Source organism: Elaeis guineensis, chromosome 3, assembly GCF_000442705.2.
Source record: "Elaeis guineensis isolate ETL-2024a chromosome 3, EG11, whole genome shotgun sequence".
Lineage (NCBI taxonomy): Eukaryota > Viridiplantae > Streptophyta > Magnoliopsida > Arecales > Arecaceae > Elaeis > Elaeis guineensis.
Window position 1 is genome coordinate 87898291 of NC_025995.2, and position 7821 is coordinate 87906111.

Here is a 7821-nt window from a genome sequence, read left to right on the forward strand (position 1 = left end):
TAAAATGTTTGTGAGAGAATTGTGACATGTATGTGCAAATATGAATTCAGAAGAAATTGATGCAAGATAAAAAAATATATAATATAATAAATATAAGAATTTTATTATGGTTCGATACTAATTTCAGCATCTACTTTTACTCCCTAAGCCATTTTTTTTGAAAACTTCAATATAATTTTTTCAAGATTGGTTTGATTATTTTGATCAGGCTCATAATCAAATCTAATTGATTTTTTTAGAAATCAACCACAAATCAGCTCAATTAAGCATTCCCTAGGCTTAACTACAGTACACAATCTAATTTAAAACTTGGATGGATCTTTTTGTTAGGTTTCAATACCTTGAAACTTGTTATAACAAAAAAGATATAAGAATACAATCAAAGCAAATATAATAAACAAAGCTTCCTATAGGGCGGTTGAAATTTCAATGAAGCATATGTGAGAAGTTGTGTAGGCTCTTCTTTAATGCTTTAGAGGCTTCACTTGAATGATTGTAGTCAATACTTTTGAAATTAGAAGGATGTGCTCTTGAATGCTCTCACTAAATACTCTTTCTCTTTTTTTTTTTTTTTCCTTAATTTTTCTTCTCTTTTTATGTTTCCTAATTGATTTCAAGGTTCATGTACTTCTAAAATTGGCTGGAACAACTCTATTAGACGTTAGAGGGGCAAAACTGCCTATTAGGATGACAAAAATTAGTTAGAAGCTCGTGGAAATATCAGCCGTTTGAAGTGTCAAGTATAAAGTGGTTGACTCGTATTCTTTTAGGATCAACTTTGTTTCTTCTCGGGTTGACTCAAGAAAGTATTAATTTTCATTGCTTTTTATGTTTCATGTAAGACCACTCTAGAGTCAATTTGTTTGATCTTAAGCCAGCTCATTTGATCTTGGATCGGCTCTTGCTTGGCAGGTGCTCACTCTTGAACTGCTAGTGTGAGAACCCATGAAAGCATATATTTCGTTCCACATAGGTTATTCATTGGGAAGATCTCGAGTATTTATATAGTACCAAAGAATCTAAATAATATCTTCTAGCTAGTCTTTTTGGATGGGATCCTAATTTATTGTAAATGATATCAGAGTAGATCTGGCCCATAACTCATATGGACTAGGGGGTTATTGTAGCATGAGTTCATTGGGCTGACTATGGCTCGATGGTGATATTTATGAATAGATGCATAGATTTGACCCTTACTTGATGAGGATGCTAGAGTTTAAATGGGGAAAATATGTGAAGACCTGTGCGGAATGTATTTATAGTCCCACATCGATTATTCACTGGAAAGTCCTTGGATACTTATATAGGGTCAAGGAATCTAAATAATACTTTCCAACTATGAAATTCTGGATTGCTACAATTAAGGTCAAATTGTAGATCAACTATTTTTTATGGTATTTTATCTTTTATTTAAGACTGTTCTAGGGTTGACTTAGTTGAACCTATGGTCAACTCGAAAAAATGTGCCAGTTTTCTCCAACACGTTAGGTCAATTTGTGAATTTCCAAGGTCAACTCCTAAAGCCATTTAGAAACACAATCTTGTGTTTATGCCTGTGGGCATTCAAGGGTCGGCTTCTCATGGCTTAAAGTCGACTCCTCTACCGCAATACCTTGAAAATAGTTGTTTCAGTCCTTCCAACTTAAGCATTTTAAGTTGATTCTTTCTTCATTTTATTAGGTCATTTTGTGTTCATTTTACACTACTGTATGCACACTTAAATACTCCAAAAATACACAATGAGCAACCCTGAACTTAAAAATTTTGTATCATCAAAATCATAATTTTTATGTCAACACAACAGAGTGCTAAATGCATGGGTCCAAAAGCTTTCCACAAGGACATTGAAATATTAGTAGTTGTATTCAAGATCTTATTCTTGCCATTTGTATGAATGGTTTAAAAAACTAATGCAAAAATTTAAGAGTTTTCGTTGTGGCAAAATGAAAATATCTGGAAATTAAAAATTTTAAAGATCAGCAATTGGCACTTGAAATGATCACACCTATATGCTTTGCAATTAGAGACTTTAGATTTGATTTTGGATTGTATCTGCCGGAAAAATTGGACCTTGCGATTGTAGCATGCATGGATCTCTCTCTCTCTCTCTCTCTCTGTCAAAAAATTTTTTTTTAAAAAAATCTACTTTGATTCACCTCCTTCACAAAACTTCTACATAAAACTTTTTGCTAAAAAATAGAATGCAATGCGATAAAGTAAGCTATATTCTAGCTTTAGGAAATCTAGCTATTAGGTTTATATAACCATTTCTATCAGATAAAAATGGAATTTAGAAGCATTACGGCCTTTATAAATGAAATGAGTATGTGTAATCTACTTAAATTCAAGATTTTGATAGGATTTGCTCACATGTCCATGCTTGCTTTCTCAAGGTTAAATAAATTATACCTTACAAATTGTGAACATTATCAGGCTAGGCTACATGGATGAGAAGAGTATGTATAGGTTACTCAAATCCAAGATATAGAATTTGGGCACCATGGCCATGGTTGCTTTTTTTGAGGTTAAAAAGATTATACGATGCAAATTGTGAACATCATCAAACTAGGCTACAGCCGAGAAATTGAAGCTTTTGCTGCTTAGAGGTTTCATGTTCAATCCCTGGCTAGTTGCTCATTGCTACTTTCGTTTTTGAAGAAGATATATAAATTAGCAAATAGGTGGGTATGGAGAAAGATGATTGCGGCAAAGCAGACTCTAACAAGATGTAAATAAATAAATATAGTATTATATTTTTTTAAAGATTTTGTATATAAATAAATGTATTTCCATCGCTTTCTATATATGCATATTCCATTTCCATGTCCATGCTCATGAAGCACAAAAAGTCTTTTAAAACGGTAGTATATCCTCGGCTTCCTAAGCTAGAAGAATTGATCATAATGATGCTGTATTTTTAGTTTAGAAAAAAAAAAATAGGGATACCCCTCAAAGTAGGGTCTATCAAAGAAATGCCGTCTCGACTTTAAAAAATTCTAAACTGATCTTTTAATATTTCAAACTATTTTTATTATGGAAGAGACCCGTCAATCAAAATCAATCCTCCATAGGAGCATGTCCAAGATGATATGGTGAGGTCACACCAGTTATGAGCTCATACACCACCCATATGGCCAGCTGCATAGGAGAAATTTGCACCTGATATCCATAACTAACAACCTCAATGTGGGAGAGTGAGAGAGATTCCTCTCATGATGGAGGTCAGAACGTTACCTAAAGGCTTGCAGAGCTAGGTCTAACGAACACAGATTATGGCTAGCGATCTATAGGCTCAACTTCTGTATAAAAGAGATATGAAGGGGGTCCTAATCAATCTAATAAAGTGACATATTAATTAGTTTAATAATTGATTATAATTGTGATTTGGGTCATGCCATTTGCAGGTAATTGAGTCAGGTCACATTTAATTTGGCTTAATCATATTTTAAGAGTTAAATCAATTGGAAATGGTTAAGTTTTGCTCAACAAGAAGGCTATCCGGAGGTATTAGGGCCTTTCATCAGAATCAAGCTCCATCTCAAAGCAGAAGAGCCCAATCAAACAACCAATGGATCCCACATCTCCTCCTTGTTGGCGCCATCAGCCTAAAAAAGAAACCAAGAGTGAAGGATCCAAATTAGGTAGTAAATCTCTCTCCTCCAATCGACCACTGATGTGCCCAGGCCTAAATAACTATCTTGTGTAGGTAAGAATAAAGGTTGGAGCACAGAAAAAGAGAAAAAAAAATAAACCTTTGAAATCTGATTGATAAGAAAATCGTCACAATCAGATCACAAAGGGGTAGAATGCCACACTCAAGAAAAGAAGAATGTGAGTGATAAGTTCTAGGGTTTATAACTCGCCACTAACACACAGGGGTTAGATAAGAGAAATCAGCAACACTCATTTTCATTCATTGAAATCTGATTTGAATACATAAGTCGCCTCCTTTTATATAGATAAGAGAGGAAACATAAGACAAATTCAGTAAATGGAAGGAAATAACCAAATTTGATTCTCATAGAAATGATGGTGGCTATATCTTGCTACAAAGAAAATGATAGTGGCCGTATCTTGCTACTATGAAAATGATGGTGGCTGGAGATCATGGTGAATTAGGAAGAACAAAATAACTTTGGCTGCATCTTGCTACTATGAAAATGATGGTGGTTGGAGATCATGGTGAATTAGGAAGAACAAAACAACCTTGATTGCGTCTTGCTATTATGAAAATGATGGTGGCTGGAGATCATGGTGAATTAGGAAGAACAAAATAAACTTCTAAACTCGGTCCTTTTTTCAAGCAATAATTTCTTTCAAATTCCTGCCAAATCTGATTCGCACCACATCATGCTTCTACACATGTGAGTAAAATCATCAATTTGGCTCTTGGATCCATATATGGCATGTGATCATCTCTTTTTTCATGATGGTACACATCATTTTTTCCTTGTTGAGTAGGATTTGCCCTCAAATCCAAGTCTTCCTCATCATCCAAACTATCCTCCAAGTAAGGAGAAAGATCTCGAACATTGAATGTAGCGGACACATTATAGTCACCAGGCAATTCAATCTTGTAAGCATTGTCATTCACTTTCTCAACAACTCGGAATGGACCATCAGCACGCGGCATGAGCTTAGATTTTCTTTGGTTTGGAAATCGTTCTTTGCGAAGATGTATCCAAACAATCACCTGGAGCCAAACGAACTTGTTTTCTTCTTCTGTTGGCTGTCTTCTCATAAGCTGCATTCTTCCTCTCAATCTGCTCCTTGATGCTCTTATGCATGGACTTAACCAACTCAGCTTTCTTCTTCCCATCCATACAAACTCTTTCGCTGATTGGAAGTGGTGCCAAATCAAGTGGGGGTGATAGGATTAAACCCATAAACCACTTCAAAAGGAGAATGCTTAGTAGTGCTATGAATACTACGATTGTAAGCAAACTCAACATAAAGCCAAATACTCATCCCAATTCTTCATATTCTTGTTAACAACAGTGCGAAGCAAAGAAGAGAGGGTATGATTTACCACTTCGATCTGACCATCGGTTTACGGGTGGTAAGTCGTGCTGAAGAGCAATCTAATACCAAGCTTCTTCCATAAGATCTTCCAAAAGTAACTCAAGAACTTAACATCTCGATCAGACACAATACTCTTTGGTACACCATGCAGATGTACTATCTCTTGAAAATAATTCTGCAACATGTGAAGCATCATCGATTTTGTGGCATGGCACGAAATGAGATATTTTTGAGAATCGATCCACAACCACCAGAACCGAATCCTTCTTTGGTACCAAACAGAGCTGGTACTGAACATGGGCTCATAGACTCCCTCACATAACCCTTCTCCAAAAGATCCGCAACTTGCCGCTGCAACTTCTTGGCCTCCTCGGGATTGCATCTATAGGCTGGTCTATTTGGAAGGGCAAACTCTGGAATGAGATCAATCTGATGCTCGATCTCTCTGATTGGTGGCAATCCTTTTTGGTAACTCTTTCGGAAATACATCTGTAAATTCCTCCAAGATCTCCTTCATTTGCGGTGGAAGGGAGACTTCTTCACTTGGAACCTGCTTAGCTACAAGAACAAAAATAATATCATGGTTAGTCAAAACTTGCTTCACTTCCCCCTTGTTGGCAAATAGATTCTCTTTCTTGCCCTTTTCAATCACAAGCTGATCCTTCTGGACCTGTTGTGGGCTAAGTGGTGCCAACACTATATTCTTTCCATTCTTGGCAAATGAATAGGTATTTTTGAAGCCGTCATGAATAGTCCTCCGATCGTACTGTCAAGGCCTTCCCAAAGAAGATGGCTGGCTTTCATAGGAACCACATCAAAAACAACCTTATCTTTGTAGGACTTGCCAATAGAGAAAGGTACTACAACCTGCTTTGTAACCTTCACATCACCATCGTCAGTAAGCCATTGCAATCTATAGGGACGGGGATGCTTCATAGTCACCAAAAATTAAGTTTTTCTACCCAAAATAGTAGAAGCCACATTGGTACAGCTACCTCCATCAATGATAACACCACATACCTTATCATGGATGGTGCACCTGGTATGGAAGATATTTTCGCGCTGCTCATCATCCACTTTGGCTTGTAGGTTCGGGGTTGCGACGAATAACCAACAGCTCTCCTTCATCTGCAAAACTCCACATAATCTTCTTTTACCTCTTCCAAAATAGCCTCATCTTCACTTTCAATTTCTTCTTGTGACTCCCGAATGAACATCACCCTCTTGTTTGGACATTCAGAGGCTATATGACCGTAACCAAGATACTTGAAATACTTGATATCTCGATTCGTCTGGAGGTTGTGAATTCCCACCTCTTTTTTTTTGGCCGCATCTTGTGACTTGCTTGCTAGAATCACCTTTTTCTACTTGTTTTGGCACCACCTTATGGGACCATGGTGATAACGAAGATGAGTTGGTAGTCTTACTTGGCTTACTTGCACCACGCTTGCGCTGTCTCTCCACTTTAACAGGAAGTTTGATCACATCGTCAAGGAAACATAAGATTGCAACTCCACCGTATCAGCAATCTCCTTATTCAAGCCTCCTAAGAACCTTGTAATGGTCTGTTCTTGAGGTTCTCGCAAATCGCATCTCATCATCAAACATCTCAAATTCTTTGACATAATCCTCAAACACACATCTCCCCTTGTCTCAAACTTTGTAACTTGATGTACAGCTCCTGCTTATAATATTGAGGGACAAATCGCTTCTCCATGATCCACTCATAAGCCTCCAGTTTTTGGATCTCCTCTTCTCTATCTCCTACGCTGAGCTTCACATTCTATCTTCCCACCAAAGATTAGCATAATCAGTGAATTCAAGGGCAGCAAGTTTATATTTTTTTTACCTCAGAATAGTCTTGACATTTAAAGACCTTCTCCACACATTGCACCCATTCCAGATATTCTTCGGTGAGCTGGTTCCTTTAAAGGATGGGATCCTCATCTTAATATTGTCTCCCGAACTTCTTTGTTGCCGCTTGGCTTTGCCATGGGTGTTCCTCCACACCATCATCATCCTCGGGTTTTGTCATATTCCTCTTCATCATTGCGATCACTCGTCGTGGTGCTGGATGGCCATGCCGCTGTGGTGGTGGGCGGAAGTATTGCCAACCGCTCAAACGCTTGTGTTAGGCGATTGAGTTGCTCCATCATCTCTTCTTGACACCGCTTGGAGCCCCATAATCTGAGCTTGTTCCAGACTCATGTCTCTAGGAAATGATAGGGGCCTCGTCTCCTCCAGACATGATTTAGGATGTCAAACACTCCCTCAGGCTTCTGATACCAAACTGATGGTGCCCAGGCTAAATAACTATCTTGTGTAGGTAAGAATAAAGGTTGGAGCACAGAAAAAGAGAAAAAAAAAATAAACCTTTGAAATCTGATTGATAAGAAAATCGCCACAATCAGATCACAAGGGATAGAACGCCACACTCAAGAAAAGAAGAATGTGAGTGATAAGTTCTAGGGTTATAACTCGTCCACTAACACATAGGGGTTAGATAAGAGAAATCAGCAACACTCATTTTCATCTCATTGAAATCTGAATTGAATACATAAGTCGCCTCCCTTTATATAGATAAGAGAGAAAATATAAGATAATTCAGTAAATAGAAGAAATAATCGAATTTGACTCTCATAGAAATGATGGTGGCTATATCTTGCTACAAAGAAAATGATAGTGGCCGTATCTTGCTACTATGAAAATATGGTGGCTGGAGATCATGGTGAATTAGGAAGAACAAAAATAACTTTGGGCTGCATCTTGCTACTATGGAAATGATGGTGGTTGAGATCA